This window comes from Phyllostomus discolor, chromosome 11 (assembly GCF_004126475.2).
Source record: "Phyllostomus discolor isolate MPI-MPIP mPhyDis1 chromosome 11, mPhyDis1.pri.v3, whole genome shotgun sequence".
NCBI lineage: Eukaryota > Metazoa > Chordata > Mammalia > Chiroptera > Phyllostomidae > Phyllostomus > Phyllostomus discolor.
The window spans coordinates 47491901-47504245 of record NC_040913.2 but is presented as its reverse complement, the minus strand read 5'-3'; the positions used below and the strand labels follow the sequence as shown (position 1 = coordinate 47504245).

The following is a 12345-nucleotide window of genomic DNA, read 5'->3' as shown; positions in this document are numbered from 1 at the left end:
CACTGCCAGAGGAAGATCCAGAAAGAGAAAACAGTGGTAAATACAAGGGGGTACCAAGATGAAATCCACTGTGGTCTTCTCCATGATTAGTGATATTTTCTTTCCTGCATAGCTTTGTAACATTCATTTCTTGTCCAGCAAGTTTGTGCATATTAAGTCACTAGAATGTATACTATACTTTATTTCTCTCCTTTCTTGTAATAGCCTTAATCTCTTTACACCCTTATTAATACTGGTTCATTTCCCATTTATCCTGAGAATGCAGGGGGGAAATATTTTTGTGGATGTGGGTTTGTTCCCTGGGCTTTGTGGTTTTCTTTTGGAAGCACCTGCACAACAGCATACAAGACAAGGTGGGCAGAGTGACCCTCAGTCAACCAGATAGAGGGAAGGACTCATGAAAGAAAGACCTAACAACAGTCAAAACCCAAATACATCCAGAGAGCTGACATAAATGTTATCCCAAGAGCTCCAAATTCAGGTGATCAAGGAGACTGCACCTCTTAATCTCAAGGTTTTCTACTGCAGAAGTTCACACCACAAGCTCAGGGAGTCAGAACAGATCAATTTAAGAAGCAGAGGCTAACAAGAAGAGCAAAGAAACAAACCCCAAATAAAAGGAAAGGAGGAAGCCTCAGACAGAAACTAAATGAATTACAGGCACGTCAACTATCAGACACTGAGTTCAAAGAAACGGTTATAAGGACTCAATGAGCTCACTGAGAATCACCAAAAACTATAGGAAAACTATGATGAACTAACTGCAAACTACATCAACATCACAAAGGAAATAGAAACTATCAACAAGGGCCAAGAGGAAATGAAGAATATAATTTCTGAACTGAAGAACACAGTAGGAGGAATCAAAAGCAAGCTAGATGAAACAGGATCGAATCAGTGAGCTGGAGGACAAGATAGAAAAAAATGCCCAGAAAGAGCAAGAAAAGGAATGAAGACAAAGAAAGAACTAAGAGGTGTTAAGAGGACTGCAGGACAACAAGAAACGTAATAATATCCGTATAATAGTGATACCAGACGGTGAAGAAGAAGAGCAAGGGATGGAAAACTTGTTTGAAAAAGTAATGAAGGAAAACTATTCTAATTTGACGAGAGAAAAAAGTCACACAAATACAGGAAACACAGAGAGTTCCAATTACAAGGAACACAAAGAGGCTGACTCCAAGACACATCATACTTAAAATGGCAAAATTCCAAGACAAAGAGAGAATCTTAAAAGCAGCAAGGAAGAAACAGGAAGTAACATACAAGGAAGCCCTGATAAGGCTAGCAGCTGACTTCTCAATGGAAACACTACAGGCTAGAAGGGAATGGCAAGAAATATTCCAAGTAATGAAAAACAAAGGCTTCCAACCAAGACTACTCTCTCCAGCAAGGCTCTCAATTAAAATGGAAGGTGAAATAAGGAGTTTCCGAGACAAAAGAAAGCTCAAAGAATACACCTACACCAAACCAGCACTGCAAGATATGCTAAAGAGAACTGCTTTAAGGAAAAAAAATAAAAAGAGCTGTCACTTTTGGCCAAGATAGAGGCATAGGTAGACACCCTGTGCCTCCTCATACAAACAAAATAAGGACAACAACAATTTAGAAACAAAATAACAACCAGAACTGGCAGAAAATTGAACTGTATGGAAGCCAGACAATGAAGGAGTTAAAATAGACACTTTCATCCAGACTGGTAGGAAGGGTGGAGTCTGGCAGCTGGGTGGAGATCACCGCACAAAAAGCTGTGACACCCAGCGTGCAAGTCCACAGCAGGTGGGCCCTGGGCATGCAGGAAGTGGCTGGCAGATGTCAGGTTCAGGGTGGCAACTGGAAGTCCCAGCAAGGTGGTGACTGTAAAGCGAGGCACTGAGCACAAGCTGGCTGGCTGACCAAGCAGTCCCACATTCATATGTAGATAAACCAGGTGAAATTAGGGAGCAAGACAGACTGTGCAACCCAGGGTTTCAGCACCAGGAAATATAGCCTTGGGGCACTGATTGAAAACACCTGTGGGGGTTGAGGTGCAGGGAGAGACCCCCAGCCTCACAGGAGAGTTCCTTGGAGAGACCCATAGGGTACTAGGACATGCACAAGCCCACCCATATGGGAATTAGCACCAGAAAGGCCAAGTTTGCATGAGAGAAGCAGTGGAAGAGACTGAAATCTGACAGCGGAGCAAGCGCCATTGTTCCCTTTAGGACCCCGCCCCCACATACAGCATCACAACCCAGCAACTGGGTTACCTCACCCTTTTGAACACCTAAGGCTCTGCCCCTTATACATGATAGGTGTGACAAGACAAAAAAAAATGGTTCAAATGGAAGAACAGATCAAAGCTCCACAGCAAATACAACTAAGCAAATAACAGATAGCCAACCTATCAGACTATCAGATGCACAGTTCAAAGCACTAGTGATCAGGAAGCTAAAAGAATTGGTTGAATTTGTTCCCAAATTAGATGAAAGAATGAAGTCTGTGCTAAATGAAATGAAAGAAAATGCACATGGAACCAATAGTGATGGGAAGAAAACTTGGACTCACATCAATAGAGTGGATGAGAAGGAAGAAAGAAACACCCAAACAGAAAAGAATGAAGAAATAAGAATTCAAAAAAATGAGGAGAGCCTTAGGAACCTCTGGGACATCTTAAAATGTTCCAACATCTGAATTATAGGGATGCCAGAAGGGGAAGAGGAAGACTAACAAGTGGAAAAGTTATTTGAACAAATAATAAAGGAGAACTTCCCCTGTATGGCAAAGGAAATAGACTTCCAGAAAGTCCAGGAAGCTCAGAGTCCCAAAGAAGTTGGACCCAAGGAGGCACACACCAAGGCACATCAAAATTACATTACTCAAAATTAAAGATAAGAAGAGAATCTTAAAAGCAGCAAGAGAAAACAAGACAGTTACCTACAAAGGAGTTCCCATCAGACTGTCAGCTGACTTCTCAAAAGAGACCTTGCAGGCAAGAAGGGGATGGAAAGAAGTATTTCAAGCCAAGAAAGGCAAGGACTTAAATCCAAGATTGCTCTATCCAGCAAAGCTTTCATTTAGAATGGAAAGGCAGATAAAGTGCTTCCCAGAGAAGGTCAAGTTAAAGGAGTTCATCATCACCAAGCCCTTATTATATGAAATGCTACAGGGACTTATCTAAGAAAAAGAAGATAAAAAACATGGATAGTAAAATGACAGCAAACTCACAATTATTAATAACCACACCTAAAAGAAAAACAAAAGCAAACTAAGCAAACAACTAGAACAGGAACAGAACCACAGAAATGGAGATCACATGGAGGGTTAGAAATAGGGGAGTGGGAGGAAGACAAAGGGGGAAAAGATACAGAGAATAAGTAGCATAGATGGTAGGTAGAAAATAGTTAGGGGGAGGGCAAGAATAGCATAGGAAATGTAGAAGCTAAAGAACTTATCGCATATGTACATGAACTAAAGGGGGGAATGTGAGTGGGAGAGAGTGCGCAGGACAGAGAATAATGGAGGCGGGGGAGGGACAACTGTAATAGCATAATCAATAAAATATAATTTTTAAAAAAGCTAAAGAAAAAAGAAAAAAACAGAGTGAGGGGAATGCAGGGATGAAGGAAGTAAAATGGTAATGAATAAGTACATCTCAATATATCTTAAATGTAAATAGATTAATTGCTACAATCAAAAGACATAGAATAACTGAATGGATAAAAATCATGGCCCACACCTACGCTGCTTACAAGAGACCCACCTTGGAAGAAAATACCTATACAGACTGAAAGTGAAGGGTTAAAAAAATATTCCAAGCAAATGGACAGGAAAAAAAAAGCCAGGGTACCAATACTCATATCAGACAAAATAGACTTCAAAACAAGGGCCATGAAAAGAGACTCAGAAGGACACTTCATAATACTCAAGGGAAGAATCCATCAAGAAGATATAAACATTATAAACATATATGCACCCAACATAGGAACACCCAATATATAAGGAAAATCTTCGAGGACTTCAAGAAAGATATTGACAGCAGCACAGTTATATAGGGGATTTTAACACTCCACTGTCAAAAATAGACAGATCTTCCAAGCAAAATATCAACAAAGATATTGTGGTATTGAACAATGTCCCAGATCAAATGAACTTAACTGATATATATACAGAGAGTCTTTAATTCCAAAGAAGCAAAATACACATTCTTTTTAAACACACATAGAACAATTTCAAAAATAAACCACATGATATGACACAAAACAAGACTCAACAAATTCAAGAAAATTGAAGTCATATCAAGCATTTTCTCTGACCACAAGGGACTGAAACTAAAAACCAATCTCGTAAAAACTCAAAAAACTCAAAATCATGGAGATTGAATAGCATGCTATTAAACAATGAATGGGTCAAGAGTAAGATCAAGAAAGAAATCAAAAAGTTTCTGGAAGCAAATGAAAATGAACTCACAACAATGCAAAAGTTATGGGACACAGCAAAGGCAGTACTGAGAGACAAGTTCATAGCAATACAGGCCTACTTAAAAAAGACAGAAACATTTCAAGTAAACAACCTAATTCTACATCTACAAGAACTGGATGACCGACAATAAAGACAGCATAAAGCAAGTAGAAGGAAAGAAATAACCAAAATCAGAGCAGAATTCAACAACATAGAGACTAAAAGAACAATTCTAAGGATTGATAAATCCAAAAGCTGGTTTATTAATAAGATAAACAAAACCAACAGGCCTTTAAGCAGACTCATGAAGAAAAAAAGGGATAGGACCCAAATAAACACAATCAGAAATGAAAGAGGAGAGATTACAACTGGTACCACAAAAATACAAAGGATTATAAGAAATTACTAAGAAGAATTGTATGACAAGGAATTTGAACCTGGATGAAATGGACATATTTCTAGAAGAATATAGTCTTCCAAAACTGAGTGAAAAAGAAGCAGAAAGCCTGAACAGAGCAATAACAATGGATAAAATTGAAGCAGGAATAAAAAAAACTCAAAACTCCCAACACACAAAAGCCCTGGAATGGATGGTTTCACAGTAGAACTCTACAAAACATTTAAGGAAGAGCTAACCCCTATCCTTTGCAGACTATTCCAAAAACTCCATGAAGATGGACTTCCAAACTCTTTTTATGAGGCCAGCATTATCCTAATCCCAAAACCAGTTAAAGACACAACAAAGAAAGAAAATTATAGGCCAATATGACTAATGAACATAGATGTGAAAATCCTCAACAAAATATTGGCAAATGAATCCAGCATTATATTCAAAAGATCATAAACCATGATCAAGTTGGAACCATCGCAGGGATGCAAAGATTGTACAGTATGTGCAAATTAATAAATATAATACATTACATAAACTAAAGACAAAAATCACATGATCATGTCAATAGATGTGGAAAAAGCATTCGATAAGATACCCATTTATGACAAAAAACACCCAGCAAAGTGGGAATAGAGGGAGCATACCTCAGCATAATAAAGGTCATATATGAGAGACCTACAGCCAACTTCATACCCAATGGACAAAAACTAAAAGTTTTCCCGCTAAGATCAGGAACAAGACAAGGATGTCTGCTTTCACCACTTCTACTCAACATAGTATTGTAAATCCTAGCCACCGAAATCAGACAAGAAAAAGAAATACAAGGCAACCAAATTGGAAAGGAGGAGGTAAAAGTGTCATTGATTGCAGATGCCACGATAGTGCACATAGAAAATCCTATAGAGGCCACCAAAAAACTGCTCAACCTAATAAGTGAATTTGGCAAAACAGCAGGATACAAAATCAATATTCAGAAATAAAGCCATTTTTGTATACCAAAAATGAAATATCAGAAACAGAAATCAGAAATAAAATCCCATTTAATACAGTAACAAAATAAATAAAGTACCTAGGAATAAACCTAGGAAGTAAAAGACCTGTACTCAGAAAACTACACAACACTGAAGAGAGAAATTAAGGAAGACACAAACAAATTCAAGCATGCACCATATTCATGGATTGGAAGAATTAACATCATCAAAATGTCCATACTACCCAAAGCCATTTATAGATTCAATGCAATCCCTATTGAAGCACCAATGACATATTTTACAGATATAGAATAAACATTTCAAAAAGTTATATGGAACCATAAAAGACCCCAAATAGCCTCAGTAATTTTGAGAAAGGAGAATGAAGTAGGAGGGATCACAGTACCTGGTATCAAACTGTATTTCAAGTCCACTGTAATCAAAACAGCCTGGTACTAGCATAAGAACAGACATAGACAAGTGGAACACATTAGAGAGCCCAGAAATAAACCCAAGTCTTTGTGGTTAATTAATATTCAACAAAGGAGGCAGAAGCATAAGATGGAATAAATGTAGCCCCTTCAACAATGGTGTTGGGTGATCTGGACAGCTACATGCAAAAAAAAAAAATGAAACTCTACCACCAATTTGCACCATACACAACATAAATTTAAGGTGCATGAAAGATTTAAATATAAGTTGTGACACCATAAAAGTCCTAGAGGAGAACACAGGCAGGAAAATCTTAGATATTCTATGCAGCGATATTTTCACTGATATGTCCTCTAGAGCAAGGGATATAAAGGAAAGAAGAAACAAATGGGATCTCATCAAATTAAAAATCTTCTGTATGATTAAAGAAAACAGCATTAAAATGAAAACAAAACCAACCATATGGGAAAACATATTTGCCAATGATAACTCAGACAAGGGTTTTGTCTCCAAAATATATAAAGAACTCACACAACTCTATTCCAGGGAGAGAAATAACCCAATTAAAAAATGGGCAAAGGACTTGAACAGACATTTCTCTAAGGAGGACATACAGAGGGTCCAGAGACATATGAAAAGATGCTCAGCATCACTAGCCATCAGAGAGATGCAAATTAAAATCACAATGAGATACCACTTCACACCAGTGAGAATGGCCATCATAAACAAATCAAACAACACGTGTTGGAGAGGATGTGGAGAAAAGGGAACCCTAGTGCACTGTTGGTGGAAATGCAGACTGGTGCAGCCACTGTTGAAAGCAGTATGGTATTTCCTCAGAAAACTGAAAATGGAACTCCCTTTTGACCCCGCATCTCCACTGTTGGGATTATACCCTAAAAATCCTGAAACACCAATCCAAAAGAACCTATGCACCCCAATGTTCATAACAGCACAATTTACAATAGCCAATTGCTGGAAGCAACCTAAGTGCCCATCAGTAAATGAATGGACCAAAATCTATGATACATTTACCCAATGGAATATTACATAGCAGAAAGAAAGAAGGAGCTCCTACCCTTTGTGACAGCATGGATGGAACTGGAGAGCATTATGCTAGGTGAAATAAGCCAGGTGGTGAAAGACAAATACCATTCCGTCTCATGTATAAGTGGAACCTAATCAGCAAAACAAACAAGCAAGCAAAATATAACCAGAGACATTGAAATTAAGAACAAACTGACAGTAATCAGAGGGAAGGTGGGAGGATTTAGTGGGGAGGCAAGGGGGGAGGGTTTTTTCAGGAACATCTATGGACAAAACCAAAGGGGCATAGGATCAAGGGTGGGAAGTGGGGATGGCTGAATTGAGGGGGGTAGTGGTGAAGGGAAATGGAGATAGCTGTACTTGAACAACAATAAAAAAGTTAAAAACATAAGTCAACCATCTTTATATGTACAAAGGACAGACTGTGTGTATATAGATATGTACATACTGAAAAGTATGTAACTCTTGTTTTTATCTGTGTTTAGGTTCCTGGGTTGTATTTAAGTGTGCATAAATCTGCATCTGTATACATCTGTATGTGCCTCTGAAGGCACAGCATTAGCTTCCTATAGAATATGACCATCTGTTTCAAGATCTCCTACAAAAAATAAAGAAAATCATATGTTCATATCAGTTGATACAGAAAGAAGTATTTGACAAAAATCTAACACCTATTTGAAAATGATAAAAACTCTCAGCAACCTGGAAATAGAGAGGAACTTTCTCAACTTGTTTAAGAAAAGAATCTACAAAAAAACTATATAAACATTCAACTAATTGTGAGAAACTGTAGAGTTTCCTCTTAAGGTGGGGAAAAAGGCAACCACATCTTCTCTTATCACTTTTATTTAACAACATCCTGAAAGTACTATCTAGTGCAATAAGACAAGAAAAAGATATAAAAGGTAAACAGATTGAGAAGGAAGAATTAAAACATAGCTTTACTGAATAAGAAAGATAGGCACCTCAAATTTCTTTTAGAATTTATAGACTTTATTGCATATTTGTTTTTTTATTTTAAAGATTTCTACTCTTATTTTTATTATTGCCTTTAAATTTTGGGGGGTTAATTTGTTGTTTCTTTTCTAGCTTCTTAAGATGTAGGCATAGATCATGTGGATTTTTTGTCTTTATTCTTATCAAATAAATATATACATTTAAAGCCATGTTTCCTTTTAAGCCCTGCCCTATCCACATCAATATTTTGATGTCATATTTTTATTACTATTTAGTTTAAAATATTTTCTAATTTCACTGTAATTTTTCTTAGACCTACAAGCTATTTTAAAATGTACTGCTTATTTCCAAATATTTGTGGGTTTTGTAGATATCTTTTTATTATTGATTTCTAGTTTGATCCCACTGTAATCAGAGAACACACTATGTATGATTTCTATTCTTTGAACTTTTTTGAGACTTGCTTCATGACCTCACATGTGATTTTGATAAGTATTCATATGCTCTTGAAAACAATATCTGCCCTGGCTGGCGTAGCTCAGTGGATTGAGCACAGGCTGTGAACCAAAGTGTTGCAGGTTCGATTCCCAGTCAGGGTACATGCCTGGGTTGCAGGCCATGACCCCCAGCAACCGCACATTGATGTTTCTCTCTCTCTATCTCCCTCCGTTCCCTCTCTAAAAATAAATAAATAAAATATTAAAAAGAAAACAATATAGATGTGGCAATTGTTAAGAATAATGCTTTATATCTGTCAATTGGTTACCTGAGTTATTCAAACATGTTTTTTTTTTTTTTTTTTTGCTGCTTTTTTGGTCTGCTTGTTCTATCAGTTATTGAAAGAGGTGTTCAAATCTCTAATAATGATTGTGAATCTACCTATTTCTCCTTTTGCTTCTGTCACCTTTACCTGAATATATATTAAAATACATTACATTTTTAAAGATTTTATTTATTTATTTTGAGAGAGGGGAAGGGAGGGAGAAAGAGAGAGAGAAACATCAATGTGTGGTTGCTTCTCATGTGGCCCCCACTGGGGACCTGGCCCACAACTCAGGCATGTGCCCTGACTGGGAATCGAACCTGCAATGCTTTGGTTTGCAGCCTGCGCTCAATCCGCTGAGCTATGCCAGCCAGGGCACATTACATTTTTTTAACAAATTATTCATGCATTATATTTTCTTAGTTTGCCTACAAATATTAGAAATGTTTATTGTATTGTTAATTGATACTTTATGTATTCTAAAATGGTCCCCTTTTTTCTCTAGAAATATTTTCCCTGAAGTCTATCTTGTCTGATATTAATATTTTTTCTTTCTTCTTTAAACATTTGTGTCCTTATATTTAAGTTGGGTCTCTTATAAACAGTATATACATTTTGCTTTTTTATCTAAAGCAATTTTGATCTTTTAATTAGAGTGGAGATCTATTAACATCTAATGTAAATATTGAAATGTTTATATCTATCATTATTTGTTTCTATTTCTGTCCTTTATTTCTCCTTCTCTCTTTTGAGAGAAAAAGCCAAGTATTTTTTTTATTCCATTTTTTCTTCCTATTTTAACTAACTGGTTATTAAACTTTAGAGGCTCTGGATTACTTTAATGTCCCATTTAAAAGGGGGGCAGGCAGTGCAACAGGTCACTTTAATCCTGTCAATGACTGGTTTTAGGTTTTGTTACAGTTGGTCCATTTTGGTTTTGCTTTCATTACCAGGCTGTGATCTTTCTGAGGTTTCAGTTAGAAGTTTGGGTGTTGCTATCCCACCTTTGTGGGCATTGTACTCCTACCTCTATCTCTTCAGTAACATGCTGCTGTAAAACCTTGGCACAACACTTTAGCTTCACAGCTGCTGCTGCTTCCTGTTATTTTTCTTCAGTCTTTGCTGTGCTTGTTCAACTTGGGAACTGGCAAACATCTTAAGGGGAGATTGTCTTCTGAGTTTACCTCTCTGAAATTCCCTCTTATCTGGGATGTTAGTACCCAAGTCCCAGACACCTTGGCAGTTTCAAACACCGATCTGTTTTCTTAGTCAAATGGAATACAGTGATTTACTCTGTTTTTGTTCTATGAATTGTGCCAGGGTGAATGTGGAGCACACCTTAATGTGTCTGCCTATTCTTAGGAATCATCTGCATTGCTTCCCTCTTCCTGTGCCTTCAAATGACTTCTATGTATTTTGTCCAGCTGTTAACAGTTGTTCTCAGTGGGACAGTTGATTCCATATATGCCACTTTGTTATAGCTGGAATCAAAAGTTTTACTCTTTTCAATTTGGCACACTCTATATTATAAATTTAAAAATCTAAAAGAACTTAAGAAAGTGAAATTTAAAAATTATAGAAGCATTAAAATTGATACAGATCACAGACCTCTGGTCTAATCTAAGACCAGCCTCAAGTCTCTGGACTCAAGCATTCTGTTTGGATCAAATGCCCTTCCTTTCTCAACTTCAGTTTGTTTCTTTGGCAAGAGCACTGTACAAAGTCAAGGTTTTGTTCCTGGACTTCTATATAAAATTATGTGATCTTAGACAAACCTCTTTCTTTTACCACTTTGGTTTTATTATTAATAAAGGAAGATGGCTATTCATTCCTATGTTCCTTAAGTCTTTTCAGGAATAAACAGGACAAGTGCTTGCTCTGTCTTCCTAACAGAGCTGGTGTGAAATCAGCTTAGCTGTGAAGGCAAGGTTCACAAGGGTGCCATCCCCATAGAGATGTGGGTGCTTTAACAATTTTCTAGCTCCTAGATAATTTCTTCTCTTGCTCTATCTTTATTTTCTTCCCTTAATTAGAACTGTAATTAGATAGAAATGTGATTTCTATCTCCCCTCTCTATCTGGGTCAGATTGTCCTGCCCAACCCCAAGAATAAGAAAGAACACAGGTTTTTGAGTGGGATGCTGGTTTGGGGATTGCTGGCTGGCCAGGTGGGCCTGATGAGAGACGATTCCCTGTAGACAGGCCAGAGAGAAACCCAAAACATCAGAAAGGTTTTCGTCAGTGTGAAAATTGAATCACAAAATTTGGATAGCCAGTTAGCAATGTTGTTATGAGTAGAATTACCTCTTAGCCTCAATTTTTGGACCTTAGGGGATAAGACTTCAGTGGCACAGCCCTACTTTGTCTCTGACCCTGCTTTTTCTAGGCTTTATCTCCTTCTAGTTGTCATGGCCTCCTTTTGATATTTTACCAATGTCAACCTGGCTGGTGTCTTGCTATCACTTCATAGTTAGTTCACATCTCTCCTCAGATACTTCATGCGTTCAGTTATTTTTGACTCTTAAAGTGTTATTGCTTCCTGTTCCCAAATTTTGGAAGAAAATGTTGTTACAACTGCCATGCCCAGACTACACAATGGACCGTGTTCTTTATGTATTTATCTCCTTTGAACTTCACACCAGTCTGAAAGGTCATCACCTTCATTCTACAGATTTGGAAACTGAAGATCATAGTGACTAAAGCATCTATCCAAGGTCACAAAACTTAAATGTTGCAGCGAATGTTCAAACTCAGGTCTGACCCCAAACTAAAAGTCCCACCTGCTGCTGCTGCTGCTGCTGCTGCTGCTGCTGCTGCTGCTGAGTATGTACTAAATGGATGAATTACTCCAAATTTTCAGGTCACCTGCAAAAGAAAAGAGACCTTGAAAAAGAGATAATTTGCCCTGACTGGTGTCACTCAGTGGACTAAATGCTGGCTTGCAAACAAATGTCACCAGGTTGATTTCCAGTGAGGGCACATGCCTGGGTTGCAGGCCAGGTCCCCATTGGGAGTGCACAAGGGGCAACCATCTCCCACACATGGATGTTTCCCTCCCTCTCTTTCTCCTTCCTTTCCTCGCTTTCTAATAAATAAATAAATAAATAAATAAATAAATCTAAAAGATGTTTTTTAAAAAGAGGTAATTTAGTTAAACCAAGAACTCCTCAATCTAGCATACCTTCACATCTTTTTGCCTTAATTCGTGTTTCTTCTCCTGGAATTTCATTTGTTCATATTCATTGAGCACTTACTACATGCTGAGAACACACAGTAACACACAAACACATAAAGCCCATAGTCTAGTGAGAATATAAACTGGTACAACTAGTAGAGAAGGTAATT

The 12345-nt window shown here is 37.5% G+C and overlaps 1 long non-coding RNA gene across 1 annotated transcript in view; it reads left to right on the top strand.

Moving 5' to 3' along the window:
- Nucleotides 1-12008, top strand: part of LOC118497357 — a 71926-nt gene extending 59918 nt beyond the window's left edge. The window contains exon 3 of the long non-coding RNA XR_004899882.1: nucleotides 11672-12008. This is a non-coding gene — a long non-coding RNA (uncharacterized LOC118497357). The remainder of the gene's footprint in view (nucleotides 1-11671) is intronic.
- Nucleotides 12009-12345: the final 337 nt, after the last annotated feature.